The sequence below is a fragment of the Schistocerca piceifrons genome, unplaced genomic scaffold (genome assembly GCF_021461385.2).
Source record: "Schistocerca piceifrons isolate TAMUIC-IGC-003096 unplaced genomic scaffold, iqSchPice1.1 HiC_scaffold_377, whole genome shotgun sequence".
In the NCBI taxonomy this organism is placed as follows: domain Eukaryota; kingdom Metazoa; phylum Arthropoda; class Insecta; order Orthoptera; family Acrididae; genus Schistocerca; species Schistocerca piceifrons.
Window position 1 is genome coordinate 1 of NW_025728600.1, and position 26,331 is coordinate 26,331.

The following is a 26,331-nucleotide window of genomic DNA, read 5'->3' on the forward strand; positions in this document are numbered from 1 at the left end:
AAGGGAAATCCAGCTACACATTCTTGTGGATCGTGCATCTCAAGCGCTCAAGCCACGCGGCAGCATTATCGCGGGAAAAGCAAAATGATGCATCGGCCGGGAATCGAACCCGGGCCGCCCGCGTGGCAGGCGAGCATTCTACCACTGAACCACCGATGCTCGGGCCAGCGGTAACTTGACGCTGCTTGCCGCGCAGATGTCTCAAGGGAAAGTGGGACTGCCGTCAAGCGCCGTAGCATTCTGTGGAAAAGATGCTGCAGACGCTGAATCCTGCACTGCACTGCTCTGCTTAAAAATGCCGCCAGAACGCGGTCCTCTGCGTACTCTTGCGTTGCCGGCGCCCAACTCTTGCCAAAGGATGCGAAGTGTGCGCGGATACGCTGTCCGAATGCGTCTGGATGTGCTCCCCTAGCCTGCCTCGAAATGCGCCTGCCAGGTACGATCACCTTCGGCCGCTGCCGACTGGCGGGAAGCCGACACAGCGCGGACGCGCGGCGCTCGCTTGTGCGGTGGTGGTGTAATGGTCAGCATAGTTGCCTTCCAAGCAGTTGATCCGGGTTCGATTCCCGGCCACCGCAGCAGGCTTTTAATTTCGCGTATGAGTACTTTTGCCACGCGCTCTTAAATTATTGTTTTTTCGCCCTCTTACTCGCTGCATACCAGCCCTTAGTGTGTCTCGACTTGTCTCGACTTTGCTCGGCTGACGCGAGAGCTGACGCTCTCAAATCGGCCTATATCAAAACGACAAGCACGAGAAACGACTGAGAGAGGTAAGGAGGGACACACAGCACGCCCCCTTCATTTCACGGTGGCGTCTCCCTGACCGAATCGGGCTGTAGCTCCGAAAAGAAAGGAGAAACAAAAATAGGAAGTAAAAGTGCCAATAGCGCCCTGTGTTCCCATGCGCTCACCCGCCCAAGTACTGACAAGGGCCAAAGTTGTTACGCATCGGCAATCGGACATTTTCTTTCATTTTCTCTTTATCGGTTGAGAACCAGTGTATTCAAGATATTATGGCCATTGCCGAGTGAATGCTGTAGCGCTCCCCGACGAGTCGGGTTCGGATCCTCTATCAACTTCCACGCAGGGTGATGATCTTTTGGTCACCACACTCGCCAGCTGAAATCGGCGCCGCCTTTTCGTAGTAGGAAAAGAGTAGTGGCCCGTGGGGGGATCGAACCCACGACCTTCGCGTTATTAGCACGACGCTCTAACCAACTGAGCTAGCGGGCCTCGGCAGATGCAGTTGCTCAGCCCTACGCTGGAAACAGGTGGCATGAAGCCGCACACCATTTCTATGGTCGTCGTGTGTCTGCTTCCCTAGTCTATATTCTGCTGACGGTCACGAAACAGTAGCTATATTGCGAGCAGGACGGGAAACGGCCGCTCGGACAGCTCAAACTTGTCACGATTCGTGTGGAAAAAATTCCGTTCCGGTACCGGGAATCGAACCCGGGCCTCCTGGGTGAAAGCCAGGTATCCTAGCCACTAGACCACACCGGATGTGGCCGTTTCGTTCGACCGTTCGTACGGTCGCTTGTCGCATTTCGTGTCGAGTGCCGCGTCGGCGCCCCCCTCTCTTTGCGAGCATTTTTGCACATACTGACTGGCAAGGCGCGCACCTCAAACGTCGCAGAGCAATGCTTTTGGCTTCACGCTCTGCTGGGAGAAGAGGAAAAGGGAAGCTGTAAGTAGCAATAACAGGAAGTAAACATTTTCCCGCTGAAGCGTTGAAACGCTGTGGATAACAAACAAGAAATACGTTGGCGCCCTAGCAACAGCACCACCATGTCACAGAAAATTAAATGCCCCGGGTGAGGATCGAACTCACGACCTTAAGATTATGAGACTTACGCGCTGCCTACTGCGCTACCGAGGCACGGGTGCACCGCTTGTCCTGGAAACTGGGTAAACACCTTACCCAATATTAGACGTAGAGACACTGTACTTCCTGGATAACGTGTTCTGTTGCTACACGTGCACTGCCGGCCCAGTTGATTGCGGTGCTGCTGCTGCTGTTGCAACGATAGGCAGCACTCCTTGTCGTTGAAGTTCAGTGCCTCGGAGGCACCCGGACCCAGCAACTTGTGAGGCCAGGCCGACGCTAGTCTGTAGAACATGATGCGAGCGTCCTAGTGGGGACCCGCGAGTGCTGCGTTCTCGGTCCTTCTCAAGGGAAATCCAGCTACACATTCTTGTGGATCGTGCATCTCAAGCGCTCAAGCCACGCGGCAGCATTATCGCGGGAAAAGCAAAATGATGCATCGGCCGGGAATCGAACCCGGGCCGCCCGCGTGGCAGGCGAGCATTCTACCACTGAACCACCGATGCTCGGGCCAGCGGTAACTTGACGCTGCTTGCCGCGCAGATGTCTCAAGGGAAAGTGGGACTGCCGTCAAGCGCCGTAGCATTCTGTGGAAAAGATGCTGCAGACGCTGAATCCTGCACTGCACTGCTCTGCTTAAAAATGCCGCCAGAACGCGGTCCTCTGCGTACTCTTGCGTTGCCGGCGCCCAACTCTTGCCAAAGGATGCGAAGTGTGCGCGGATACGCTGTCCGAATGCGTCTGGATGTGCTCCCCTAGCCTGCCTCGAAATGCGCCTGCCAGGTACGATCACCTTCGGCCGCTGCCGACTGGCGGGAAGCCGACACAGCGCGGACGCGCGGCGCTCGCTTGTGCGGTGGTGGTGTAATGGTCAGCATAGTTGCCTTCCAAGCAGTTGATCCGGGTTCGATTCCCGGCCACCGCAGCAGGCTTTTAATTTCGCGTATGAGTACTTTTGCCACGCGCTCTTAAATTATTGTTTTTTCGCCCTCTTACTCGCTGCATACCAGCCCTTAGTGTGTCTCGACTTGTCTCGACTTTGCTCGGCTGACGCGAGAGCTGACGCTCTCAAATCGGCCTATATCAAAACGACAAGCACGAGAAACGACTGAGAGAGGTAAGGAGGGACACACAGCACGCCCCCTTCATTTCACGGTGGCGTCTCCCTGACCGAATCGGGCTGTAGCTCCGAAAAGAAAGGAGAAACAAAAATAGGAAGTAAAAGTGCCAATAGCGCCCTGTGTTCCCATGCGCTCACCCGCCCAAGTACTGACAAGGGCCAAAGTTGTTACGCATCGGCAATCGGACATTTTCTTTCATTTTCTCTTTATCGGTTGAGAACCAGTGTATTCAAGATATTATGGCCATTGCCGAGTGAATGCTGTAGCGCTCCCCGACGAGTCGGGTTCGGATCCTCTATCAACTTCCACGCAGGGTGATGATCTTTTGGTCACCACACTCGCCAGCTGAAATCGGCGCCGCCTTTTCGTAGTAGGAAAAGAGTAGTGGCCCGTGGGGGGATCGAACCCACGACCTTCGCGTTATTAGCACGACGCTCTAACCAACTGAGCTAGCGGGCCTCGGCAGATGCAGTTGCTCAGCCCTACGCTGGAAACAGGTGGCATGAAGCCGCACACCATTTCTATGGTCGTCGTGTGTCTGCTTCCCTAGTCTATATTCTGCTGACGGTCACGAAACAGTAGCTATATTGCGAGCAGGACGGGAAACGGCCGCTCGGACAGCTCAAACTTGTCACGATTCGTGTGGAAAAAATTCCGTTCCGGTACCGGGAATCGAACCCGGGTGAAAGCCAGGTATCCTAGCCACTAGACCACACCGGATGTGGCCGTTTCGTTCGACCGTTCGTACGGTCGCTTGTCGCATTTCGTGTCGAGTGCCGCGTCGGCGCCCCCCTCTCTTTGCGAGCATCTTTGCACATACTGACTGGCAAGGCGCGCACCTCAAACGTCGCAGAGCAATGCTTTTGGCTTCACGCTCTGCTGGGAGAAGAGGAAAAGGGAAGCTGTAAGTAGCAATAACAGGAAGTAAACATTTTCCCGCTGAAGCGTTGAAACGCTGTGGATAACAAACAAGAAATACGTTGGCGCCCTAGCAACAGCACCACCATGTCACAGAAAATTAAATGCCCCGGGTGAGGATCGAACTCACGACCTTAAGATTATGAGACTTACGCGCTGCCTACTGCGCTACCGAGGCACGGGTGCACCGCTTGTCCTGGAAACTGGGTAAACACCTTACCCAATATTAGACGTAGAGACACTGTACTTCCTGGATAACGTGTTCTGTTGCTACACGTGCACTGCCGGCCCAGTTGATTGCGGTGCTGCTGCTGCTGTTGCAACGATAGGCAGCACTCCTTGTCGTTGAAGTTCAGTGCCTCGGAGGCACCCGGACCCAGCAACTTGTGAGGCCAGGCCGACGCTAGTCTGTAGAACATGATGCGAGCGTCCTAGTGGGGACCCGCGAGTGCTGCGTTCTCGGTCCTTCTCAAGGGAAATCCAGCTACACATTCTTGTGGATCGTGCATCTCAAGCGCTCAAGCCACGCGGCAGCATTATCGCGGGAAAAGCAAAATGATGCATCGGCCGGGAATCGAACCCGGGCCGCCCGCGTGGCAGGCGAGCATTCTACCACTGAACCACCGATGCTCGGGCCAGCGGTAACTTGACGCTGCTTGCCGCGCAGATGTCTCAAGGGAAAGTGGGACTGCCGTCAAGCGCCGTAGCATTCTGTGGAAAAGATGCTGCAGACGCTGAATCCTGCACTGCACTGCTCTGCTTAAAAATGCCGCCAGAACGCGGTCCTCTGCGTACTCTTGCGTTGCCGGCGCCCAACTCTTGCCAAAGGATGCGAAGTGTGCGCGGATACGCTGTCCGAATGCGTCTGGATGTGCTCCCCTAGCCTGCCTCGAAATGCGCCTGCCAGGTACGATCACCTTCGGCCGCTGCCGACTGGCGGGAAGCCGACACAGCGCGGACGCGCGGTGCTCGCTTGTGCGGTGGTGGTGTAATGGTCAGCATAGTTGCCTTCCAAGCAGTTGATCCGGGTTCGATTCCCGGCCACCGCAGCAGGCTTTTAATTTCGCGTATGAGTACTTTTGCCACGCGCTCTTAAATTATTGTTTTTTCGCCCTCTTACTCGCTGCATACCAGCCCTTAGTGTGTCTCGACTTGTCTCGACTTTGCTCGGCTGACGCGAGAGCTGACGCTCTCAAATCGGCCTATATCAAAACGACAAGCACGAGAAACGACTGAGAGAGGTAAGGAGGGACACACAGCACGCCCCCTTCATTTCACGGTGGCGTCTCCCTGACCGAATCGGGCTGTAGCTCCGAAAAGAAAGGAGAAACAAAAATAGGAAGTAAAAGTGCCAATAGCGCCCTGTGTTCCCATGCGCTCACCCGCCCAAGTACTGACAAGGGCCAAAGTTGTTACGCATCGGCAATCGGACATTTTCTTTCATTTTCTCTTTATCGGTTGAGAACCAGTGTATTCAAGATATTATGGCCATTGCCGAGTGAATGCTGTAGCGCTCCCCGACGAGTCGGGTTCGGATCCTCTATCAACTTCCACGCAGGGTGATGATCTTTTGGTCACCACACTCGCCAGCTGAAATCGGCGCCGCCTTTTCGTAGTAGGAAAAGAGTAGTGGCCCGTGGGGGGATCGAACCCACGACCTTCGCGTTATTAGCACGACGCTCTAACCAACTGAGCTAACGGGCCTCGGCAGATGCAGTTGCTCAGCCCTACGCTGGAAACAGGTGGCATGAAGCCGCACACCATTTCTATGGTCGTCGTGTGTCTGCTTCCCTAGTCTATATTCTGCTGACGGTCACGAAACAGTAGCTATATTGCGAGCAGGACGGGAAACGGCCGCTCGGACAGCTCAAACTTGTCACGATTCGTGTGGAAAAAATTCCGTTCCGGTACCGGGAATCGAACCCGGGCCTCCTGGGTGAAAGCCAGGTATCCTAGCCACTAGACCACACCGGATGTGGCCGTTTCGTTCGACCGTTCGTACGGTCGCTTGTCGCATTTCGTGTCGAGTGCCGCGTCGGCGCCCCCCTCTCTTTGCGAGCATCTTTGCACATACTGACTGGCAAGGCGCGCACCTCAAACGTCGCAGAGCAATGCTTTTGGCTTCACGCTCTGCTGGGAGAAGAGGAAAAGGGAAGCTGTAAGTAGCAATAACAGGAAGTAAACATTTTCCCGCTGAAGCGTTGAAACGCTGTGGATAACAAACAAGAAATACGTTGGCGCCCTAGCAACAGCACCACCATGTCACAGAAAATTAAATGCCCCGGGTGAGGATCGAACTCACGACCTTAAGATTATGAGACTTACGCGCTGCCTACTGCGCTACCGAGGCACGGGTGCACCGCTTGTCCTGGAAACTGGGTAAACACCTTACCCAATATTAGACGTAGAGACACTGTACTTCCTGGATAACGTGTTCTGTTGCTACACGTGCACTGCCGGCCCAGTTGATTGCGGTGCTGCTGCTGCTGTTGCAACGATAGGCAGCACTCCTTGTCGTTGAAGTTCAGTGCCTCGGAGGCACCCGGACCCAGCAACTTGTGAGGCCAGGCCGACGCTAGTCTGTAGAACATGATGCGAGCGTCCTAGTGGGGACCCGCGAGTGCTGCGTTCTCGGTCCTTCTCAAGGGAAATCCAGCTACACATTCTTGTGGATCGTGCATCTCAAGCGCTCAAGCCACGCGGCAGCATTATCGCGGGAAAAGCAAAATGATGCATCGGCCGGGAATCGAACCCGGGCCGCCCGCGTGGCAGGCGAGCATTCTACCACTGAACCACCGATGCTCGGGCCAGCGGTAACTTGACGCTGCTTGCCGCGCAGATGTCTCAAGGGAAAGTGGGACTGCCGTCAAGCGCCGTAGCATTCTGTGGAAAAGATGCTGCAGACGCTGAATCCTGCACTGCACTGCTCTGCTTAAAAATGCCGCCAGAACGCGGTCCTCTGCGTACTCTTGCGTTGCCGGCGCCCAACTCTTGCCAAAGGATGCGAAGTGTGCGCGGATACGCTGTCCGAATGCGTCTGGATGTGCTCCCCTAGCCTGCCTCGAAATGCGCCTGCCAGGTACGATCACCTTCGGCCGCTGCCGACTGGCGGGAAGCCGACACAGCGCGGACGCGCGGTGCTCGCTTGTGCGGTGGTGGTGTAATGGTCAGCATAGTTGCCTTCCAAGCAGTTGATCCGGGTTCGATTCCCGGCCACCGCAGCAGGCTTTTAATTTCGCGTATGAGTACTTTTGCCACGCGCTCTTAAATTATTGTTTTTTCGCCCTCTTACTCGCTGCATACCAGCCCTTAGTGTGTCTCGACTTGTCTCGACTTTGCTCGGCTGACGCGAGAGCTGACGCTCTCAAATCGGCCTATATCAAAACGACAAGCACGAGAAACGACTGAGAGAGGTAAGGAGGGACACACAGCACGCCCCCTTCATTTCACGGTGGCGTCTCCCTGACCGAATCGGGCTGTAGCTCCGAAAAGAAAGGAGAAACAAAAATAGGAAGTAAAAGTGCCAATAGCGCCCTGTGTTCCCATGCGCTCACCCGCCCAAGTACTGACAAGGGCCAAAGTTGTTACGCATCGGCAATCGGACATTTTCTTTCATTTTCTCTTTATCGGTTGAGAACCAGTGTATTCAAGATATTATGGCCATTGCCGAGTGAATGCTGTAGCGCTCCCCGACGAGTCGGGTTCGGATCCTCTATCAACTTCCACGCAGGGTGATGATCTTTTGGTCACCACACTCGCCAGCTGAAATCGGCGCCGCCTTTTCGTAGTAGGAAAAGAGTAGTGGCCCGTGGGGGGATCGAACCCACGACCTTCGCGTTATTAGCACGACGCTCTAACCAACTGAGCTAACGGGCCTCGGCAGATGCAGTTGCTCAGCCCTACGCTGGAAACAGGTGGCATGAAGCCGCACACCATTTCTATGGTCGTCGTGTGTCTGCTTCCCTAGTCTATATTCTGCTGACGGTCACGAAACAGTAGCTATATTGCGAGCAGGACGGGAAACGGCCGCTCGGACAGCTCAAACTTGTCACGATTCGTGTGGAAAAAATTCCGTTCCGGTACCGGGAATCGAACCCGGGCCTCCTGGGTGAAAGCCAGGTATCCTAGCCACTAGACCACACCGGATGTGGCCGTTTCGTTCGACCGTTCGTACGGTCGCTTGTCGCATTTCGTGTCGAGTGCCGCGTCGGCGCCCCCCTCTCTTTGCGAGCATCTTTGCACATACTGACTGGCAAGGCGCGCACCTCAAACGTCGCAGAGCAATGCTTTTGGCTTCACGCTCTGCTGGGAGAAGAGGAAAAGGGAAGCTGTAAGTAGCAATAACAGGAAGTAAACATTTTCCCGCTGAAGCGTTGAAACGCTGTGGATAACAAACAAGAAATACGTTGGCGCCCTAGCAACAGCACCACCATGTCACAGAAAATTAAATGCCCCGGGTGAGGATCGAACTCACGACCTTAAGATTATGAGACTTACGCGCTGCCTACTGCGCTACCGAGGCACGGGTGCACCGCTTGTCCTGGAAACTGGGTAAACACCTTACCCAATATTAGACGTAGAGACACTGTACTTCCTGGATAACGTGTTCTGTTGCTACACGTGCACTGCCGGCCCAGTTGATTGCGGTGCTGCTGCTGCTGTTGCAACGATAGGCAGCACTCCTTGTCGTTGAAGTTCAGTGCCTCGGAGGCACCCGGACCCAGCAACTTGTGAGGCCAGGCCGACGCTAGTCTGTAGAACATGATGCGAGCGTCCTAGTGGGGACCCGCGAGTGCTGCGTTCTCGGTCCTTCTCAAGGGAAATCCAGCTACACATTCTTGTGGATCGTGCATCTCAAGCGCTCAAGCCACGCGGCAGCATTATCGCGGGAAAAGCAAAATGATGCATCGGCCGGGAATCGAACCCGGGCCGCCCGCGTGGCAGGCGAGCATTCTACCACTGAACCACCGATGCTCGGGCCAGCGGTAACTTGACGCTGCTTGCCGCGCAGATGTCTCAAGGGAAAGTGGGACTGCCGTCAAGCGCCGTAGCATTCTGTGGAAAAGATGCTGCAGACGCTGAATCCTGCACTGCACTGCTCTGCTTAAAAATGCCGCCAGAACGCGGTCCTCTGCGTACTCTTGCGTTGCCGGCGCCCAACTCTTGCCAAAGGATGCGAAGTGTGCGCGGATACGCTGTCCGAATGCGTCTGGATGTGCTCCCCTAGCCTGCCTCGAAATGCGCCTGCCAGGTACGATCACCTTCGGCCGCTGCCGACTGGCGGGAAGCCGACACAGCGCGGACGCGCGGTGCTCGCTTGTGCGGTGGTGGTGTAATGGTCAGCATAGTTGCCTTCCAAGCAGTTGATCCGGGTTCGATTCCCGGCCACCGCAGCAGGCTTTTAATTTCGCGTATGAGTACTTTTGCCACGCGCTCTTAAATTATTGTTTTTTCGCCCTCTTACTCGCTGCATACCAGCCCTTAGTGTGTCTCGACTTGTCTCGACTTTGCTCGGCTGACGCGAGAGCTGACGCTCTCAAATCGGCCTATATCAAAACGACAAGCACGAGAAACGACTGAGAGAGGTAAGGAGGGACACACAGCACGCCCCCTTCATTTCACGGTGGCGTCTCCCTGACCGAATCGGGCTGTAGCTCCGAAAAGAAAGGAGAAACAAAAATAGGAAGTAAAAGTGCCAATAGCGCCCTGTGTTCCCATGCGCTCACCCGCCCAAGTACTGACAAGGGCCAAAGTTGTTACGCATCGGCAATCGGACATTTTCTTTCATTTTCTCTTTATCGGTTGAGAACCAGTGTATTCAAGATATTATGGCCATTGCCGAGTGAATGCTGTAGCGCTCCCCGACGAGTCGGGTTCGGATCCTCTATCAACTTCCACGCAGGGTGATGATCTTTTGGTCACCACACTCGCCAGCTGAAATCGGCGCCGCCTTTTCGTAGTAGGAAAAGAGTAGTGGCCCGTGGGGGGATCGAACCCACGACCTTCGCGTTATTAGCACGACGCTCTAACCAACTGAGCTAGCGGGCCTCGGCAGATGCAGTTGCTCAGCCCTACGCTGGAAACAGGTGGCATGAAGCCGCACACCATTTCTATGGTCGTCGTGTGTCTGCTTCCCTAGTCTATATTCTGCTGACGGTCACGAAACAGTAGCTATATTGCGAGCAGGACGGGAAACGGCCGCTCGGACAGCTCAAACTTGTCACGATTCGTGTGGAAAAAATTCCGTTCCGGTACCGGGAATCGAACCCGGGCCTCCTGGGTGAAAGCCAGGTATCCTAGCCACTAGACCACACCGGATGTGGCCGTTTCGTTCGACCGTTCGTACGGTCGCTTGTCGCATTTCGTGTCGAGTGCCGCGTCGGCGCCCCCCTCTCTTTGCGAGCATTTTTGCACATACTGACTGGCAAGGCGCGCACCTCAAACGTCGCAGAGCAATGCTTTTGGCTTCACGCTCTGCTGGGAGAAGAGGAAAAGGGAAGCTGTAAGTAGCAATAACAGGAAGTAAACATTTTCCCGCTGAAGCGTTGAAACGCTGTGGATAACAAACAAGAAATACGTTGGCGCCCTAGCAACAGCACCACCATGTCACAGAAAATTAAATGCCCCGGGTGAGGATCGAACTCACGACCTTAAGATTATGAGACTTACGCGCTGCCTACTGCGCTACCGAGGCACGGGTGCACCGCTTGTCCTGGAAACTGGGTAAACACCTTACCCAATATTAGACGTAGAGACACTGTACTTCCTGGATAACGTGTTCTGTTGCTACACGTGCACTGCCGGCCCAGTTGATTGCGGTGCTGCTGCTGCTGTTGCAACGATAGGCAGCACTCCTTGTCGTTGAAGTTCAGTGCCTCGGAGGCACCCGGACCCAGCAACTTGTGAGGCCAGGCCGACGCTAGTCTGTAGAACATGATGCGAGCGTCCTAGTGGGGACCCGCGAGTGCTGCGTTCTCGGTCCTTCTCAAGGGAAATCCAGCTACACATTCTTGTGGATCGTGCATCTCAAGCGCTCAAGCCACGCGGCAGCATTATCGCGGGAAAAGCAAAATGATGCATCGGCCGGGAATCGAACCCGGGCCGCCCGCGTGGCAGGCGAGCATTCTACCACTGAACCACCGATGCTCGGGCCAGCGGTAACTTGACGCTGCTTGCCGCGCAGATGTCTCAAGGGAAAGTGGGACTGCCGTCAAGCGCCGTAGCATTCTGTGGAAAAGATGCTGCAGACGCTGAATCCTGCACTGCACTGCTCTGCTTAAAAATGCCGCCAGAACGCGGTCCTCTGCGTACTCTTGCGTTGCCGGCGCCCAACTCTTGCCAAAGGATGCGAAGTGTGCGCGGATACGCTGTCCGAATGCGTCTGGATGTGCTCCCCTAGCCTGCCTCGAAATGCGCCTGCCAGGTACGATCACCTTCGGCCGCTGCCGACTGGCGGGAAGCCGACACAGCGCGGACGCGCGGCGCTCGCTTGTGCGGTGGTGGTGTAATGGTCAGCATAGTTGCCTTCCAAGCAGTTGATCCGGGTTCGATTCCCGGCCACCGCAGCAGGCTTTTAATTTCGCGTATGAGTACTTTTGCCACGCGCTCTTAAATTATTGTTTTTTCGCCCTCTTACTCGCTGCATACCAGCCCTTAGTGTGTCTCGACTTGTCTCGACTTTGCTCGGCTGACGCGAGAGCTGACGCTCTCAAATCGGCCTATATCAAAACGACAAGCACGAGAAACGACTGAGAGAGGTAAGGAGGGACACACAGCACGCCCCCTTCATTTCACGGTGGCGTCTCCCTGACCGAATCGGGCTGTAGCTCCGAAAAGAAAGGAGAAACAAAAATAGGAAGTAAAAGTGCCAATAGCGCCCTGTGTTCCCATGCGCTCACCCGCCCAAGTACTGACAAGGGCCAAAGTTGTTACGCATCGGCAATCGGACATTTTCTTTCATTTTCTCTTTATCGGTTGAGAACCAGTGTATTCAAGATATTATGGCCATTGCCGAGTGAATGCTGTAGCGCTCCCCGACGAGTCGGGTTCGGATCCTCTATCAACTTCCACGCAGGGTGATGATCTTTTGGTCACCACACTCGCCAGCTGAAATCGGCGCCGCCTTTTCGTAGTAGGAAAAGAGTAGTGGCCCGTGGGGGGATCGAACCCACGACCTTCGCGTTATTAGCACGACGCTCTAACCAACTGAGCTAGCGGGCCTCGGCAGATGCAGTTGCTCAGCCCTACGCTGGAAACAGGTGGCATGAAGCCGCACACCATTTCTATGGTCGTCGTGTGTCTGCTTCCCTAGTCTATATTCTGCTGACGGTCACGAAACAGTAGCTATATTGCGAGCAGGACGGGAAACGGCCGCTCGGACAGCTCAAACTTGTCACGATTCGTGTGGAAAAAATTCCGTTCCGGTACCGGGAATCGAACCCGGGCCTCCTGGGTGAAAGCCAGGTATCCTAGCCACTAGACCACACCGGATGTGGCCGTTTCGTTCGACCGTTCGTACGGTCGCTTGTCGCATTTCGTGTCGAGTGCCGCGTCGGCGCCCCCCTCTCTTTGCGAGCATTTTTGCACATACTGACTGGCAAGGCGCGCACCTCAAACGTCGCAGAGCAATGCTTTTGGCTTCACGCTCTGCTGGGAGAAGAGGAAAAGGGAAGCTGTAAGTAGCAATAACAGGAAGTAAACATTTTCCCGCTGAAGCGTTGAAACGCTGTGGATAACAAACAAGAAATACGTTGGCGCCCTAGCAACAGCACCACCATGTCACAGAAAATTAAATGCCCCGGGTGAGGATCGAACTCACGACCTTAAGATTATGAGACTTACGCGCTGCCTACTGCGCTACCGAGGCACGGGTGCACCGCTTGTCCTGGAAACTGGGTAAACACCTTACCCAATATTAGACGTAGAGACACTGTACTTCCTGGATAACGTGTTCTGTTGCTACACGTGCACTGCCGGCCCAGTTGATTGCGGTGCTGCTGCTGCTGTTGCAACGATAGGCAGCACTCCTTGTCGTTGAAGTTCAGTGCCTCGGAGGCACCCGGACCCAGCAACTTGTGAGGCCAGGCCGACGCTAGTCTGTAGAACATGATGCGAGCGTCCTAGTGGGGACCCGCGAGTGCTGCGTTCTCGGTCCTTCTCAAGGGAAATCCAGCTACACATTCTTGTGGATCGTGCATCTCAAGCGCTCAAGCCACGCGGCAGCATTATCGCGGGAAAAGCAAAATGATGCATCGGCCGGGAATCGAACCCGGGCCGCCCGCGTGGCAGGCGAGCATTCTACCACTGAACCACCGATGCTCGGGCCAGCGGTAACTTGACGCTGCTTGCCGCGCAGATGTCTCAAGGGAAAGTGGGACTGCCGTCAAGCGCCGTAGCATTCTGTGGAAAAGATGCTGCAGACGCTGAATCCTGCACTGCACTGCTCTGCTTAAAAATGCCGCCAGAACGCGGTCCTCTGCGTACTCTTGCGTTGCCGGCGCCCAACTCTTGCCAAAGGATGCGAAGTGTGCGCGGATACGCTGTCCGAATGCGTCTGGATGTGCTCCCCTAGCCTGCCTCGAAATGCGCCTGCCAGGTACGATCACCTTCGGCCGCTGCCGACTGGCGGGAAGCCGACACAGCGCGGACGCGCGGTGCTCGCTTGTGCGGTGGTGGTGTAATGGTCAGCATAGTTGCCTTCCAAGCAGTTGATCCGGGTTCGATTCCCGGCCACCGCAGCAGGCTTTTAATTTCGCGTATGAGTACTTTTGCCACGCGCTCTTAAATTATTGTTTTTTCGCCCTCTTACTCGCTGCATACCAGCCCTTAGTGTGTCTCGACTTGTCTCGACTTTGCTCGGCTGACGCGAGAGCTGACGCTCTCAAATCGGCCTATATCAAAACGACAAGCACGAGAAACGACTGAGAGAGGTAAGGAGGGACACACAGCACGCCCCCTTCATTTCACGGTGGCGTCTCCCTGACCGAATCGGGCTGTAGCTCCGAAAAGAAAGGAGAAACAAAAATAGGAAGTAAAAGTGCCAATAGCGCCCTGTGTTCCCATGCGCTCACCCGCCCAAGTACTGACAAGGGCCAAAGTTGTTACGCATCGGCAATCGGACATTTTCTTTCATTTTCTCTTTATCGGTTGAGAACCAGTGTATTCAAGATATTATGGCCATTGCCGAGTGAATGCTGTAGCGCTCCCCGACGAGTCGGGTTCGGATCCTCTATCAACTTCCACGCAGGGTGATGATCTTTTGGTCACCACACTCGCCAGCTGAAATCGGCGCCGCCTTTTCGTAGTAGGAAAAGAGTAGTGGCCCGTGGGGGGATCGAACCCACGACCTTCGCGTTATTAGCACGACGCTCTAACCAACTGAGCTAGCGGGCCTCGGCAGATGCAGTTGCTCAGCCCTACGCTGGAAACAGGTGGCATGAAGCCGCACACCATTTCTATGGTCGTCGTGTGTCTGCTTCCCTAGTCTATATTCTGCTGACGGTCACGAAACAGTAGCTATATTGCGAGCAGGACGGGAAACGGCCGCTCGGACAGCTCAAACTTGTCACGATTCGTGTGGAAAAAATTCCGTTCCGGTACCGGGAATCGAACCCGGGCCTCCTGGGTGAAAGCCAGGTATCCTAGCCACTAGACCACACCGGATGTGGCCGTTTCGTTCGACCGTTCGTACGGTCGCTTGTCGCATTTCGTGTCGAGTGCCGCGTCGGCGCCCCCCTCTCTTTGCGAGCATTTTTGCACATACTGACTGGCAAGGCGCGCACCTCAAACGTCGCAGAGCAATGCTTTTGGCTTCACGCTCTGCTGGGAGAAGAGGAAAAGGGAAGCTGTAAGTAGCAATAACAGGAAGTAAACATTTTCCCGCTGAAGCGTTGAAACGCTGTGGATAACAAACAAGAAATACGTTGGCGCCCTAGCAACAGCACCACCATGTCACAGAAAATTAAATGCCCCGGGTGAGGATCGAACTCACGACCTTAAGATTATGAGACTTACGCGCTGCCTACTGCGCTACCGAGGCACGGGTGCACCGCTTGTCCTGGAAACTGGGTAAACACCTTACCCAATATTAGACGTAGAGACACTGTACTTCCTGGATAACGTGTTCTGTTGCTACACGTGCACTGCCGGCCCAGTTGATTGCGGTGCTGCTGCTGCTGTTGCAACGATAGGCAGCACTCCTTGTCGTTGAAGTTCAGTGCCTCGGAGGCACCCGGACCCAGCAACTTGTGAGGCCAGGCCGACGCTAGTCTGTAGAACATGATGCGAGCGTCCTAGTGGGGACCCGCGAGTGCTGCGTTCTCGGTCCTTCTCAAGGGAAATCCAGCTACACATTCTTGTGGATCGTGCATCTCAAGCGCTCAAGCCACGCGGCAGCATTATCGCGGGAAAAGCAAAATGATGCATCGGCCGGGAATCGAACCCGGGCCGCCCGCGTGGCAGGCGAGCATTCTACCACTGAACCACCGATGCTCGGGCCAGCGGTAACTTGACGCTGCTTGCCGCGCAGATGTCTCAAGGGAAAGTGGGACTGCCGTCAAGCGCCGTAGCATTCTGTGGAAAAGATGCTGCAGACGCTGAATCCTGCACTGCACTGCTCTGCTTAAAAATGCCGCCAGAACGCGGTCCTCTGCGTACTCTTGCGTTGCCGGCGCCCAACTCTTGCCAAAGGATGCGAAGTGTGCGCGGATACGCTGTCCGAATGCGTCTGGATGTGCTCCCCTAGCCTGCCTCGAAATGCGCCTGCCAGGTACGATCACCTTCGGCCGCTGCCGACTGGCGGGAAGCCGACACAGCGCGGACGCGCGGTGCTCGCTTGTGCGGTGGTGGTGTAATGGTCAGCATAGTTGCCTTCCAAGCAGTTGATCCGGGTTCGATTCCCGGCCACCGCAGCAGGCTTTTAATTTCGCGTATGAGTACTTTTGCCACGCGCTCTTAAATTATTGTTTTTTCGCCCTCTTACTCGCTGCATACCAGCCCTTAGTGTGTCTCGACTTGTCTCGACTTTGCTCGGCTGACGCGAGAGCTGACGCTCTCAAATCGGCCTATATCAAAACGACAAGCACGAGAAACGACTGAGAGAGGTAAGGAGGGACACACAGCACGCCCCCTTCATTTCACGGTGGCGTCTCCCTGACCGAATCGGGCTGTAGCTCCGAAAAGAAAGGAGAAACAAAAATAGGAAGTAAAAGTGCCAATAGCGCCCTGTGTTCCCATGCGCTCACCCGCCCAAGTACTGACAAGGGCCAAAGTTGTTACGCATCGGCAATCGGACATTTTCTTTCATTTTCTCTTTATCGGTTGAGAACCAGTGTATTCAAGATATTATGGCCATTGCCGAGTGAATGCTGTAGCGCTCCCCGACGAGTCGGGTTCGGATCCTCTATCAACTTCCACGCAGGGTGATGATCTTTTGGTCACCACACTCGCCAGCTGAAATCGGCGCCGCCTTTTCGTAGTAGGAAAAGAGTAGTGGCCCGTGGGGGGATCGAACCCACGACCTTCGCGTTATTAGCACGACGCTCTAACCAACTGAGCTAGCGGGCCTCGGCAGATGCAGTTGCTCAGCCCTACGCTGGAAACAGGTGGCATGAAGCCGCACACCATTTCTATGGTCGTCGTGTGTCTGCTTCCCTAGTCTATATTCTGCTGACGGTCACGAAACAGTAGCTATATTGCGAGCAGGACGGGAAACGGCCGCTCGGACAGCTCAAACTTGTCACGATTCGTGTGGAAAAAATTCCGTTCCGGTACCGGGAATCGAACCCGGGTGAAAGCCAGGTATCCTAGCCACTAGACCACACCGGATGTGGCCGTTTCGTTCGACCGTTCGTACGGTCGCTTGTCGCATTTCGTGTCGAGTGCCGCGTCGGCGCCCCCCTCTCTTTGCGAGCATCTTTGCACATACTGACTGGCAAGGCGCGCACCTCAAACGTCGCAGAGCAATGCTTTTGGCTTCACGCTCTGCTGGGAGAAGAGGAAAAGGGAAGCTGTAAGTAGCAATAACAGGAAGTAAACATTTTCCCGCTGAAGCGTTGAAACGCTGTGGATAACAAACAAGAAATACGTTGGCGCCCTAGCAACAGCACCACCATGTCACAGAAAATTAAATGCCCCGGGTGAGGATCGAACTCACGACCTTAAGATTATGAGACTTACGCGCTGCCTACTGCGCTACCGAGGCACGGGTGCACCGCTTGTCCTGGAAACTGGGTAAACACCTTACCCAATATTAGACGTAGAGACACTGTACTTCCTGGATAACGTGTTCTGTTGCTACACGTGCACTGCCGGCCCAGTTGATTGCGGTGCTGCTGCTGCTGTTGCAACGATAGGCAGCACTCCTTGTCGTTGAAGTTCAGTGCCTCGGAGGCACCCGGACCCAGCAACTTGTGAGGCCAGGCCGACGCTAGTCTGTAGAACATGATGCGAGCGTCCTAGTGGGGACCCGCGAGTGCTGCGTTCTCGGTCCTTCTCAAGGGAAATCCAGCTACACATTCTTGTGGATCGTGCATCTCAAGCGCTCAAGCCACGCGGCAGCATTATCGCGGGAAAAGCAAAATGATGCATCGGCCGGGAATCGAACCCGGGCCGCCCGCGTGGCAGGCGAGCATTCTACCACTGAACCACCGATGCTCGGGCCAGCGGTAACTTGACGCTGCTTGCCGCGCAGATGTCTCAAGGGAAAGTGGGACTGCCGTCAAGCGCCGTAGCATTCTGTGGAAAAGATGCTGCAGACGCTGAATCCTGCACTGCACTGCTCTGCTTAAAAATGCCGCCAGAACGCGGTCCTCTGCGTACTCTTGCGTTGCCGGCGCCCAACTCTTGCCAAAGGATGCGAAGTGTGCGCGGATACGCTGTCCGAATGCGTCTGGATGTGCTCCCCTAGCCTGCCTCGAAATGCGCCTGCCAGGTACGATCACCTTCGGCCGCTGCCGACTGGCGGGAAGCCGACACAGCGCGGACGCGCGGCGCTCGCTTGTGCGGTGGTGGTGTAATGGTCAGCATAGTTGCCTTCCAAGCAGTTGATCCGGGTTCGATTCCCGGCCACCGCAGCAGGCTTTTAATTTCGCGTATGAGTACTTTTGCCACGCGCTCTTAAATTATTGTTTTTTCGCCCTCTTACTCGCTGCATACCAGCCCTTAGTGTGTCTCGACTTGTCTCGACTTTGCTCGGCTGACGCGAGAGCTGACGCTCTCAAATCGGCCTATATCAAAACGACAAGCACGAGAAACGACTGAGAGAGGTAAGGAGGGACACACAGCACGCCCCCTTCATTTCACGGTGGCGTCTCCCTGACCGAATCGGGCTGTAGCTCCGAAAAGAAAGGAGAAACAAAAATAGGAAGTAAAAGTGCCAATAGCGCCCTGTGTTCCCATGCGCTCACCCGCCCAAGTACTGACAAGGGCCAAAGTTGTTACGCATCGGCAATCGGACATTTTCTTTCATTTTCTCTTTATCGGTTGAGAACCAGTGTATTCAAGATATTATGGCCATTGCCGAGTGAATGCTGTAGCGCTCCCCGACGAGTCGGGTTCGGATCCTCTATCAACTTCCACGCAGGGTGATGATCTTTTGGTCACCACACTCGCCAGCTGAAATCGGCGCCGCCTTTTCGTAGTAGGAAAAGAGTAGTGGCCCGTGGGGGGATCGAACCCACGACCTTCGCGTTATTAGCACGACGCTCTAACCAACTGAGCTAACGGGCCTCGGCAGATGCAGTTGCTCAGCCCTACGCTGGAAACAGGTGGCATGAAGCCGCACACCATTTCTATGGTCGTCGTGTGTCTGCTTCCCTAGTCTATATTCTGCTGACGGTCACGAAACAGTAGCTATATTGCGAGCAGGACGGGAAACGGCCGCTCGGACAGCTCAAACTTGTCACGATTCGTGTGGAAAAAATTCCGTTCCGGTACCGGGAATCGAACCCGGGCCTCCTGGGTGAAAGCCAGGTATCCTAGCCACTAGACCACACCGGATGTGGCCGTTTCGTTCGACCGTTCGTACGGTCGCTTGTCGCATTTCGTGTCGAGTGCCGCGTCGGCGCCCCCCTCTCTTTGCGAGCATCTTTGCACATACTGACTGGCAAGGCGCGCACCTCAAACGTCGCAGAGCAATGCTTTTGGCTTCACGCTCTGCTGGGAGAAGAGGAAAAGGGAAGCTGTAAGTAGCAATAACAGGAAGTAAACATTTTCCCGCTGAAGCGTTGAAACGCTGTGGATAACAAACAAGAAATACGTTGGCGCCCTAGCAACAGCACCACCATGTCACAGAAAATTAAATGCCCCGGGTGAGGATCGAACTCACGACCTTAAGATTATGAGACTTACGCGCTGCCTACTGCGCTACCGAGGCACGGGTGCACCGCTTGTCCTGGAAACTGGGTAAACACGTTACCCAATATTAGACGTAGAGACACTGTACTTCCTGGATAACGTGTTCTGTTGCTACACGTGCACTGCCGGCCCAGTTGATTGCGGTGCTGCTGCTGCTGTTGCAACGATAGGCAGCACTCCTTGTCGTTGAAGTTCAGTGCCTCGGAGGCACCCGGACCCAGCAACTTGTGAGGCCAGGCCGACGCTAGTCTGTAGAACATGATGCGAGCGTCCTAGTGGGGACCCGCGAGTGCTGCGTTCTCGGTCCTTCTCAAGGGAAATCCAGCTACACATTCTTGTGGATCGTGCATCTCAAGCGCTCAAGCCACGCGGCAGCATTATCGCGGGAAAAGCAAAATGATGCATCGGCCGGGAATCGAACCCGGGCCGCCCGCGTGGCAGGCGAGCATTCTACCACTGAACCACCGATGCTCGGGCCAGCGGTAACTTGACGCTGCTTGCCGCGCAGATGTCTCAAGGGAAAGTGGGACTGCCGTCAAGCGCCGTAGCATTCTGTGGAAAAGATGCTGCAGACGCTGAATCCTGCACTGCACTGCTCTGCTTAAAAATGCCGCCAGAACGCGGTCCTCTGCGTACTCTTGCGTTGCCGGCGCCCAACTCTTGCCAAAGGATGCGAAGTGTGCGCGGATACGCTGTCCGAATGCGTCTGGATGTGCTCCCCTAGCCTGCCTCGAAATGCGCCTGCCAGGTACGATCACCTTCGGCCGCTGCCGACTGGCGGGAAGCCGACACAGCGCGGACGCGCGGTGCTCGCTTGTGCGGTGGTGGTGTAATGGTCAGCATAGTTGCCTTCCAAGCAGTTGATCCGGGTTCGATTCCCGGCCACCGCAGCAGGCTTTTAATTTCGCGTATGAGTACTTTTGCCACGCGCTCTTAAATTATTGTTTTTTCGCCCTCTTACTCGCTGCATACCAGCCCTTAGTGTGTCTCGACTTGTCTCGACTTTGCTCGGCTGACGCGAGAGCTGACGCTCTCAAATCGGCCTATATCAAAACGACAAGCACGAGAAACGACTGAGAGAGGTAAGGAGGGACACACAGCACGCCCCCTTCATTTCACGGTGGCGTCTCCCTGACCGAATCGGGCTGTAGCTCCGAAAAGAAAGGAGAAACAAAAATAGGAAGTAAAAGTGCCAATAGCGCCCTGTGTTCCCATGCGCTCACCCGCCCAAGTACTGACAAGGGCCAAAGTTGTTACGCATCGGCAATCGGACATTTTCTTTCATTTTCTCTTTATCGGTTGAGAACCAGTGTATTCAAGATATTATGGCCATTGCCGAGTGAATGCTGTAGCGCTCCCCGACGAGTCGGGTTCGGATCCTCTATCAACTTCCACGCAGGGTGATGATCTTTTGGTCACCACACTCGCCAGCTGAAATCGGCGCCGCCTTTTCGTAGTAGGAAAAGAGTAGTGGCCCGTGGGGGGATCGAACCCACGACCTTCGCGTTATTAGCACGACGCTCTAACCAACTGAGCTAACGGGCCTCGGCAGATGCAGTTGCTCAGCCCTACGCTGGAAACAGGTGGCATGAAGCCGCACACCATTTCTATGGTCGTCGTGTGTCTGCTTCCCTAGTCTATATTCTGCTGACGGTCACGAAACAGTAGCTATATTGCGAGCAGGACGGGAAACGGCCGCTCGGACAGCTCAAACTTGTCACGATTCGTGTGGAAAAAATTCCGTTCCGGTACCGGGAATCGAACCCGGGCCTCCTGGGTGAAAGCCAGGTATCCTAGCCACTAGACCACACCGGATGTGGCCGTTTCGTTCGACCGTTCGTACGGTCGCTTGTCGCATTTCGTGTCGAGTGCCGCGTCGGCGCCCCCCTCTCTTTGCGAGCATCTTTGCACATACTGACTGGCAAGGCGCGCACCTCAAACGTCGCAGAGCAATGCTTTTGGCTTCACGCTCTGCTGGGAGAAGAGGAAAAGGGAAGCTGTAAGTAGCAATAACAGGAAGTAAACATTTTCCCGCTGAAGCGTTGAAACGCTGTGGATAACAAACAAGAAATACGTTGGCGCCCTAGCAACAGCACCACCATGTCACAGAAAATTAAATGCCCCGGGTGAGGATCGAACTCACGACCTTAAGATTATGAGACTTACGCGCTGCCTACTGCGCTACCGAGGCACGGGTGCACCGCTTGTCCTGGAAACTGGGTAAACACCTTACCCAATATTAGACGTAGAGACACTGTACTTCCTGGATAACGTGTTCTGTTGCTACACGTGCACTGCCGGCCCAGTTGATTGCGGTGCTGCTGCTGCTGTTGCAACGATAGGCAGCACTCCTTGTCGTTGAAGTTCAGTGCCTCGGAGGCACCCGGACCCAGCAACTTGTGAGGCCAGGCCGACGCTAGTCTGTAGAACATGATGCGAGCGTCCTAGTGGGGACCCGCGAGTGCTGCGTTCTCGGTCCTTCTCAAGGGAAATCCAGCTACACATTCTTGTGGATCGTGCATCTCAAGCGCTCAAGCCACGCGGCAGCATTATCGCGGGAAAAGCAAAATGATGCATCGGCCGGGAATCGAACCCGGGCCGCCCGCGTGGCAGGCGAGCATTCTACCACTGAACCACCGATGCTCGGGCCAGCGGTAACTTGACGCTGCTTGCCGCGCAGATGTCTCAAGGGAAAGTGGGACTGCCGTCAAGCGCCGTAGCATTCTGTGGAAAAGATGCTGCAGACGCTGAATCCTGCACTGCACTGCTCTGCTTAAAAATGCCGCCAGAACGCGGTCCTCTGCGTACTCTTGCGTTGCCGGCGCCCAACTCTTGCCAAAGGATGCGAAGTGTGCGCGGATACGCTGTCCGAATGCGTCTGGATGTGCTCCCCTAGCCTGCCTCGAAATGCGCCTGCCAGGTACGATCACCTTCGGCCGCTGCCGACTGGCGGGAAGCCGACACAGCGCGGACGCGCGGTGCTCGCTTGTGCGGTGGTGGTGTAATGGTCAGCATAGTTGCCTTCCAAGCAGTTGATCCGGGTTCGATTCCCGGCCACCGCAGCAGGCTTTTAATTTCGCGTATGAGTACTTTTGCCACGCGCTCTTAAATTATTGTTTTTTCGCCCTCTTACTCGCTGCATACCAGCCCTTAGTGTGTCTCGACTTGTCTCGACTTTGCTCGGCTGACGCGAGAGCTGACGCTCTCAAATCGGCCTATATCAAAACGACAAGCACGAGAAACGACTGAGAGAGGTAAGGAGGGACACACAGCACGCCCCCTTCATTTCACGGTGGCGTCTCCCTGACCGAATCGGGCTGTAGCTCCGAAAAGAAAGGAGAAACAAAAATAGGAAGTAAAAGTGCCAATAGCGCCCTGTGTTCCCATGCGCTCACCCGCCCAAGTACTGACAAGGGCCAAAGTTGTTACGCATCGGCAATCGGACATTTTCTTTCATTTTCTCTTTATCGGTTGAGAACCAGTGTATTCAAGATATTATGGCCATTGCCGAGTGAATGCTGTAGCGCTCCCCGACGAGTCGGGTTCGGATCCTCTATCAACTTCCACGCAGGGTGATGATCTTTTGGTCACCACACTCGCCAGCTGAAATCGGCGCCGCCTTTTCGTAGTAGGAAAAGAGTAGTGGCCCGTGGGGGGATCGAACCCACGACCTTCGCGTTATTAGCACGACGCTCTAACCAACTGAGCTAGCGGGCCTCGGCAGATGCAGTTGCTCAGCCCTACGCTGGAAACAGGTGGCATGAAGCCGCACACCATTTCTATGGTCGTCGTGTGTCTGCTTCCCTAGTCTATATTCTGCTGACGGTCACGAAACAGTAGCTATATTGCGAGCAGGACGGGAAACGGCCGCTCGGACAGCTCAAACTTGTCACGATTCGTGTGGAAAAAATTCCGTTCCGGTACCGGGTATCGAACCCGGGCCTCCTGGGTGAAAGCCAGGTATCCTAGCCACTAGACCACACCGGATGTGGCCGTTTCGTTCGACCGTTCGTACGGTCGCTTGTCGCATTTCGTGTCGAGTGCCGCGTCGGCGCCCCCCTCTCTTTGCGAGCATCTTTGCACATACTGACTGGCAAGGCGCGCACCTCAAACGTCGCAGAGCAATGCTTTTGGCTTCACGCTCTGCTGGGAGAAGAGGAAAAGGGAAGCTGTAAGTAGCAATAACAGGAAGTAAACATTTTCCCGCTGAAGCGTTGAAACGCTGTGGATAACAAACAAGAAATACGTTGGCGCCCTAGCAACAGCACCACCATGTCACAGAAAATTAAATGCCCCGGGTGAGGATCGAACTCACGACCTTAAGATTATGAGACTTACGCGCTGCCTACTGCGCTACCGAGGCACGGGTGCACCGCTTGTCCTGGAAACTGGGTAAACACCTTACCCAATATTAGACGTAGAGACACTGTACTTCCTGGATAACGTGTTCTGTTGCTACACGTGCACTGCCGGCCCAGTTGATTGCGGTGCTGCTGCTGCTGTTGCAACGATAGGCAGCACTCCTTGTCGTTGAAGTTCAGTGCCTCGGAGGCACCCGGACCCAGCAACTTGTGAGGCCAGGCCGACGCTAGTCTGTAGAACATGATGCGAGCGTCCTAGTGGGGACCCGCGAGTGCTGCGTTCTCGGTCCTTCTCAAGGGAAATCCAGCTACACATTCTTGTGGATCGTGCATCTCAAGCGCTCAAGCCACGCGGCAGCATTATTGCGGGAAAAGCAAAATGATGCATCGGCCGGGAATCGAACCCGGGCCGCCCGCGTGGCAGGCGAGCATTCTACCACTGAACCACCGATGCTCGGGCCAGCGGTAACTTGACGCTGCTTGCCGCGCAGATGTCTCAAGGGAAAGTGGGACTGCCGTCAAGCGCCGTAGCATTCTGTGGAAAAGATGCTGCAGACGCTGAATCCTGCACTGCACTGCTCTGCTTAAAAATGCCGCCAGAACGCGGTCCTCTGCGTACTCTTGCGTTGCCGGCGCCCAACTCTTGCCAAAGGATGCGAAGTGTGCGCGGATACGCTGTCCGAATGCGTCTGGATGTGCTCCCCTAGCCTGCCTCGAAATGCGCCTGCCAGGTACGATCACCTTCGGCCGCTGCCGACTGGCGGGAAGCCGACACAGCGCGGACGCGCGGTGCTCGCTTGTGCGGTGGTGGTGTAATGGTCAGCATAGTTGCCTTCCAAGCAGTTGATCCGGGTTCGATTCCCGGCCACCGCAGCAGGCTTTTAATTTCGCGTATGAGTACTTTTGCCACGCGCTCTTAAATTATTGTTTTTTCGCCCTCTTACTCGCTGCATACCAGCCCTTAGTGTGTCTCGACTTTGCTCGGCTGACGCGAGAGCTGACGCTCTCAAATCGGCCTATATCAAAACGACAAGCACGAGAAACGACTGAGAGAGGTAAGGAGGGACACACAGCACGCCCCCTTCATTTCACGGTGGCGTCTCCCTGACCGAATCGGGCTGTAGCTCCGAAAAGAAAGGAGAAACAAAAATAGGAAGTAAAAGTGCCAATAGCGCCCTGTGTTCCCATGCGCTCACCCGCCCAAGTACTGACAAGGGCCAAAGTTGTTACGCATCGGCAATCGGACATTTTCTTTCATTTTCTCTTTATCGGTTGAGAACCAGTGTATTCAAGATATTATGGCCATTGCCGAGTGAATGCTGTAGCGCTCCCCGACGAGTCGGGTTCGGATCCTCTATCAACTTCCACGCAGGGTGATGATCTTTTGGTCACCACACTCGCCAGCTGAAATCGGCGCCGCCTTTTCGTAGTAGGAAAAGAGTAGTGGCCCGTGGGGGGATCGAACCCACGACCTTCGCGTTATTAGCACGACGCTCTAACCAACTGAGCTAGCGGGCCTCGGCAGATGCAGTTGCTCAGCCCTACGCTGGAAACAGGTGGCATGAAGCCGCACACCATTTCTATGGTCGTCGTGTGTCTGCTTCCCTAGTCTATATTCTGCTGACGGTCACGAAACAGTAGCTATATTGCGAGCAGGACGGGAAACGGCCGCTCGGACAGCTCAAACTTGTCACGATTCGTGTGGAAAAAATTCCGTTCCGGTACCGGGAATCGAACCCGGGCCTCCTGGGTGAAAGCCAGGTATCCTAGCCACTAGACCACACCGGATGTGGCCGTTTCGTTCGACCGTTCGTACGGTCGCTTGTCGCATTTCGTGTCGAGTGCCGCGTCGGCGCCCCCCTCTCTTTGCGAGCATTTTTGCACATACTGACTGGCAAGGCGCGCACCTCAAACGTCGCAGAGCAATGCTTTTGGCTTCACGCTCTGCTGGGAGAAGAGGAAAAGGGAAGCTGTAAGTAGCAATAACAGGAAGTAAACATTTTCCCGCTGAAGCGTTGAAACGCTGTGGATAACAAACAAGAAATACGTTGGCGCCCTAGCAACAGCACCACCATGTCACAGAAAATTAAATGCCCCGGGTGAGGATCGAACTCACGACCTTAAGATTATGAGACTTACGCGCTGCCTACTGCGCTACCGAGGCACGGGTGCACCGCTTGTCCTGGAAACTGGGTAAACACCTTACCCAATATTAGACGTAGAGACACTGTACTTCCTGGATAACGTGTTCTGTTGCTACACGTGCACTGCCGGCCCAGTTGATTGCGGTGCTGCTGCTGCTGTTGCAACGATAGGCAGCACTCCTTGTCGTTGAAGTTCAGTGCCTCGGAGGCACCCGGACCCAGCAACTTGTGAGGCCAGGCCGACGCTAGTCTGTAGAACATGATGCGAGCGTCCTAGTGGGGACCCGCGAGTGCTGCGTTCTCGGTCCTTCTCAAGGGAAATCCAGCTACACATTCTTGTGGATCGTGCATCTCAAGCGCTCAAGCCACGCGGCAGCATTATCGCGGGAAAAGCAAAATGATGCATCGGCCGGGAATCGAACCCGGGCCGCCCGCGTGGCAGGCGAGCATTCTACCACTGAACCACCGATGCTCGGGCCAGCGGTAACTTGACGCTGCTTGCCGCGCAGATGTCTCAAGGGAAAGTGGGACTGCCGTCAAGCGCCGTAGCATTCTGTGGAAAAGATGCTGCAGACGCTGAATCCTGCACTGCACTGCTCTGCTTAAAA

The 26,331-nt window shown here is 55.1% G+C and overlaps 59 non-coding genes across 59 annotated transcripts; 12 read left to right on the top strand and 47 right to left on the bottom strand.

Moving 5' to 3' along the window:
* Window positions 1–88: 88 nt before the first annotated feature.
* Trnag-gcc lies at window positions 89–159 on the bottom strand. Its single transcript has one exon. It is a non-coding gene; the product is annotated as a tRNA-Gly (tRNA).
* Window positions 160–506: 347 nt separating this feature from the next.
* Trnag-ucc lies at window positions 507–578 on the top strand. The gene has a single exon. It is a non-coding gene; the product is annotated as a tRNA-Gly (tRNA).
* A 581-nt stretch (window positions 579–1,159) lies between these two features.
* On the bottom strand, window positions 1,160–1,233 carry Trnai-aau. The gene has a single exon. It is a non-coding gene; the product is annotated as a tRNA-Ile (tRNA).
* Window positions 1,234–1,431: 198 nt separating this feature from the next.
* On the bottom strand, window positions 1,432–1,503 carry Trnae-uuc. Its single transcript has one exon. It is a non-coding gene; the product is annotated as a tRNA-Glu (tRNA).
* A 303-nt stretch (window positions 1,504–1,806) lies between these two features.
* Trnam-cau lies at window positions 1,807–1,879 on the bottom strand. The gene has a single exon. It is a non-coding gene; the product is annotated as a tRNA-Met (tRNA).
* Window positions 1,880–2,260: 381 nt separating this feature from the next.
* Window positions 2,261–2,331, bottom strand: Trnag-gcc. The gene has a single exon. It is a non-coding gene; the product is annotated as a tRNA-Gly (tRNA).
* A 347-nt stretch (window positions 2,332–2,678) lies between these two features.
* Trnag-ucc lies at window positions 2,679–2,750 on the top strand. The gene has a single exon. It is a non-coding gene; the product is annotated as a tRNA-Gly (tRNA).
* Window positions 2,751–3,331: 581 nt separating this feature from the next.
* Trnai-aau lies at window positions 3,332–3,405 on the bottom strand. The gene has a single exon. It is a non-coding gene; the product is annotated as a tRNA-Ile (tRNA).
* Window positions 3,406–3,969: 564 nt separating this feature from the next.
* Trnam-cau lies at window positions 3,970–4,042 on the bottom strand. The gene has a single exon. It is a non-coding gene; the product is annotated as a tRNA-Met (tRNA).
* A 381-nt stretch (window positions 4,043–4,423) lies between these two features.
* On the bottom strand, window positions 4,424–4,494 carry Trnag-gcc. The gene has a single exon. It is a non-coding gene; the product is annotated as a tRNA-Gly (tRNA).
* A 347-nt stretch (window positions 4,495–4,841) lies between these two features.
* Trnag-ucc lies at window positions 4,842–4,913 on the top strand. Its single transcript has one exon. It is a non-coding gene; the product is annotated as a tRNA-Gly (tRNA).
* A 581-nt stretch (window positions 4,914–5,494) lies between these two features.
* Trnai-aau lies at window positions 5,495–5,568 on the bottom strand. Its single transcript has one exon. It is a non-coding gene; the product is annotated as a tRNA-Ile (tRNA).
* Window positions 5,569–5,766: 198 nt separating this feature from the next.
* Window positions 5,767–5,838, bottom strand: Trnae-uuc. Its single transcript has one exon. It is a non-coding gene; the product is annotated as a tRNA-Glu (tRNA).
* Window positions 5,839–6,141: 303 nt separating this feature from the next.
* Trnam-cau lies at window positions 6,142–6,214 on the bottom strand. The gene has a single exon. It is a non-coding gene; the product is annotated as a tRNA-Met (tRNA).
* A 381-nt stretch (window positions 6,215–6,595) lies between these two features.
* Window positions 6,596–6,666, bottom strand: Trnag-gcc. The gene has a single exon. It is a non-coding gene; the product is annotated as a tRNA-Gly (tRNA).
* Window positions 6,667–7,013: 347 nt separating this feature from the next.
* On the top strand, window positions 7,014–7,085 carry Trnag-ucc. The gene has a single exon. It is a non-coding gene; the product is annotated as a tRNA-Gly (tRNA).
* A 581-nt stretch (window positions 7,086–7,666) lies between these two features.
* Trnai-aau lies at window positions 7,667–7,740 on the bottom strand. Its single transcript has one exon. It is a non-coding gene; the product is annotated as a tRNA-Ile (tRNA).
* Window positions 7,741–7,938: 198 nt separating this feature from the next.
* On the bottom strand, window positions 7,939–8,010 carry Trnae-uuc. Its single transcript has one exon. It is a non-coding gene; the product is annotated as a tRNA-Glu (tRNA).
* Window positions 8,011–8,313: 303 nt separating this feature from the next.
* On the bottom strand, window positions 8,314–8,386 carry Trnam-cau. The gene has a single exon. It is a non-coding gene; the product is annotated as a tRNA-Met (tRNA).
* Window positions 8,387–8,767: 381 nt separating this feature from the next.
* Window positions 8,768–8,838, bottom strand: Trnag-gcc. The gene has a single exon. It is a non-coding gene; the product is annotated as a tRNA-Gly (tRNA).
* A 347-nt stretch (window positions 8,839–9,185) lies between these two features.
* Trnag-ucc lies at window positions 9,186–9,257 on the top strand. The gene has a single exon. It is a non-coding gene; the product is annotated as a tRNA-Gly (tRNA).
* Window positions 9,258–9,838: 581 nt separating this feature from the next.
* On the bottom strand, window positions 9,839–9,912 carry Trnai-aau. Its single transcript has one exon. It is a non-coding gene; the product is annotated as a tRNA-Ile (tRNA).
* Window positions 9,913–10,110: 198 nt separating this feature from the next.
* On the bottom strand, window positions 10,111–10,182 carry Trnae-uuc. Its single transcript has one exon. It is a non-coding gene; the product is annotated as a tRNA-Glu (tRNA).
* A 303-nt stretch (window positions 10,183–10,485) lies between these two features.
* Trnam-cau lies at window positions 10,486–10,558 on the bottom strand. Its single transcript has one exon. It is a non-coding gene; the product is annotated as a tRNA-Met (tRNA).
* Window positions 10,559–10,939: 381 nt separating this feature from the next.
* Window positions 10,940–11,010, bottom strand: Trnag-gcc. The gene has a single exon. It is a non-coding gene; the product is annotated as a tRNA-Gly (tRNA).
* Window positions 11,011–11,357: 347 nt separating this feature from the next.
* Trnag-ucc lies at window positions 11,358–11,429 on the top strand. Its single transcript has one exon. It is a non-coding gene; the product is annotated as a tRNA-Gly (tRNA).
* A 581-nt stretch (window positions 11,430–12,010) lies between these two features.
* On the bottom strand, window positions 12,011–12,084 carry Trnai-aau. The gene has a single exon. It is a non-coding gene; the product is annotated as a tRNA-Ile (tRNA).
* A 198-nt stretch (window positions 12,085–12,282) lies between these two features.
* On the bottom strand, window positions 12,283–12,354 carry Trnae-uuc. Its single transcript has one exon. It is a non-coding gene; the product is annotated as a tRNA-Glu (tRNA).
* A 303-nt stretch (window positions 12,355–12,657) lies between these two features.
* Window positions 12,658–12,730, bottom strand: Trnam-cau. Its single transcript has one exon. It is a non-coding gene; the product is annotated as a tRNA-Met (tRNA).
* A 381-nt stretch (window positions 12,731–13,111) lies between these two features.
* Window positions 13,112–13,182, bottom strand: Trnag-gcc. Its single transcript has one exon. It is a non-coding gene; the product is annotated as a tRNA-Gly (tRNA).
* A 347-nt stretch (window positions 13,183–13,529) lies between these two features.
* On the top strand, window positions 13,530–13,601 carry Trnag-ucc. The gene has a single exon. It is a non-coding gene; the product is annotated as a tRNA-Gly (tRNA).
* Window positions 13,602–14,182: 581 nt separating this feature from the next.
* Trnai-aau lies at window positions 14,183–14,256 on the bottom strand. Its single transcript has one exon. It is a non-coding gene; the product is annotated as a tRNA-Ile (tRNA).
* Window positions 14,257–14,454: 198 nt separating this feature from the next.
* Trnae-uuc lies at window positions 14,455–14,526 on the bottom strand. The gene has a single exon. It is a non-coding gene; the product is annotated as a tRNA-Glu (tRNA).
* Window positions 14,527–14,829: 303 nt separating this feature from the next.
* On the bottom strand, window positions 14,830–14,902 carry Trnam-cau. The gene has a single exon. It is a non-coding gene; the product is annotated as a tRNA-Met (tRNA).
* Window positions 14,903–15,283: 381 nt separating this feature from the next.
* On the bottom strand, window positions 15,284–15,354 carry Trnag-gcc. Its single transcript has one exon. It is a non-coding gene; the product is annotated as a tRNA-Gly (tRNA).
* Window positions 15,355–15,701: 347 nt separating this feature from the next.
* On the top strand, window positions 15,702–15,773 carry Trnag-ucc. The gene has a single exon. It is a non-coding gene; the product is annotated as a tRNA-Gly (tRNA).
* Window positions 15,774–16,354: 581 nt separating this feature from the next.
* On the bottom strand, window positions 16,355–16,428 carry Trnai-aau. Its single transcript has one exon. It is a non-coding gene; the product is annotated as a tRNA-Ile (tRNA).
* A 564-nt stretch (window positions 16,429–16,992) lies between these two features.
* Window positions 16,993–17,065, bottom strand: Trnam-cau. Its single transcript has one exon. It is a non-coding gene; the product is annotated as a tRNA-Met (tRNA).
* Window positions 17,066–17,446: 381 nt separating this feature from the next.
* Trnag-gcc lies at window positions 17,447–17,517 on the bottom strand. The gene has a single exon. It is a non-coding gene; the product is annotated as a tRNA-Gly (tRNA).
* A 347-nt stretch (window positions 17,518–17,864) lies between these two features.
* Trnag-ucc lies at window positions 17,865–17,936 on the top strand. Its single transcript has one exon. It is a non-coding gene; the product is annotated as a tRNA-Gly (tRNA).
* Window positions 17,937–18,517: 581 nt separating this feature from the next.
* Window positions 18,518–18,591, bottom strand: Trnai-aau. The gene has a single exon. It is a non-coding gene; the product is annotated as a tRNA-Ile (tRNA).
* Window positions 18,592–18,789: 198 nt separating this feature from the next.
* On the bottom strand, window positions 18,790–18,861 carry Trnae-uuc. The gene has a single exon. It is a non-coding gene; the product is annotated as a tRNA-Glu (tRNA).
* A 303-nt stretch (window positions 18,862–19,164) lies between these two features.
* On the bottom strand, window positions 19,165–19,237 carry Trnam-cau. Its single transcript has one exon. It is a non-coding gene; the product is annotated as a tRNA-Met (tRNA).
* Window positions 19,238–19,618: 381 nt separating this feature from the next.
* Window positions 19,619–19,689, bottom strand: Trnag-gcc. The gene has a single exon. It is a non-coding gene; the product is annotated as a tRNA-Gly (tRNA).
* Window positions 19,690–20,036: 347 nt separating this feature from the next.
* On the top strand, window positions 20,037–20,108 carry Trnag-ucc. Its single transcript has one exon. It is a non-coding gene; the product is annotated as a tRNA-Gly (tRNA).
* Window positions 20,109–20,689: 581 nt separating this feature from the next.
* Trnai-aau lies at window positions 20,690–20,763 on the bottom strand. The gene has a single exon. It is a non-coding gene; the product is annotated as a tRNA-Ile (tRNA).
* Window positions 20,764–20,961: 198 nt separating this feature from the next.
* Window positions 20,962–21,033, bottom strand: Trnae-uuc. The gene has a single exon. It is a non-coding gene; the product is annotated as a tRNA-Glu (tRNA).
* Window positions 21,034–21,336: 303 nt separating this feature from the next.
* Window positions 21,337–21,409, bottom strand: Trnam-cau. The gene has a single exon. It is a non-coding gene; the product is annotated as a tRNA-Met (tRNA).
* Window positions 21,410–21,790: 381 nt separating this feature from the next.
* Window positions 21,791–21,861, bottom strand: Trnag-gcc. Its single transcript has one exon. It is a non-coding gene; the product is annotated as a tRNA-Gly (tRNA).
* Window positions 21,862–22,208: 347 nt separating this feature from the next.
* On the top strand, window positions 22,209–22,280 carry Trnag-ucc. Its single transcript has one exon. It is a non-coding gene; the product is annotated as a tRNA-Gly (tRNA).
* A 581-nt stretch (window positions 22,281–22,861) lies between these two features.
* On the bottom strand, window positions 22,862–22,935 carry Trnai-aau. Its single transcript has one exon. It is a non-coding gene; the product is annotated as a tRNA-Ile (tRNA).
* Window positions 22,936–23,133: 198 nt separating this feature from the next.
* Window positions 23,134–23,205, bottom strand: Trnae-uuc. The gene has a single exon. It is a non-coding gene; the product is annotated as a tRNA-Glu (tRNA).
* A 303-nt stretch (window positions 23,206–23,508) lies between these two features.
* Window positions 23,509–23,581, bottom strand: Trnam-cau. The gene has a single exon. It is a non-coding gene; the product is annotated as a tRNA-Met (tRNA).
* A 381-nt stretch (window positions 23,582–23,962) lies between these two features.
* Window positions 23,963–24,033, bottom strand: Trnag-gcc. The gene has a single exon. It is a non-coding gene; the product is annotated as a tRNA-Gly (tRNA).
* Window positions 24,034–24,380: 347 nt separating this feature from the next.
* Trnag-ucc lies at window positions 24,381–24,452 on the top strand. Its single transcript has one exon. It is a non-coding gene; the product is annotated as a tRNA-Gly (tRNA).
* Window positions 24,453–25,023: 571 nt separating this feature from the next.
* Trnai-aau lies at window positions 25,024–25,097 on the bottom strand. The gene has a single exon. It is a non-coding gene; the product is annotated as a tRNA-Ile (tRNA).
* A 198-nt stretch (window positions 25,098–25,295) lies between these two features.
* Window positions 25,296–25,367, bottom strand: Trnae-uuc. The gene has a single exon. It is a non-coding gene; the product is annotated as a tRNA-Glu (tRNA).
* A 303-nt stretch (window positions 25,368–25,670) lies between these two features.
* Trnam-cau lies at window positions 25,671–25,743 on the bottom strand. The gene has a single exon. It is a non-coding gene; the product is annotated as a tRNA-Met (tRNA).
* Window positions 25,744–26,124: 381 nt separating this feature from the next.
* On the bottom strand, window positions 26,125–26,195 carry Trnag-gcc. Its single transcript has one exon. It is a non-coding gene; the product is annotated as a tRNA-Gly (tRNA).
* Window positions 26,196–26,331: the final 136 nt, after the last annotated feature.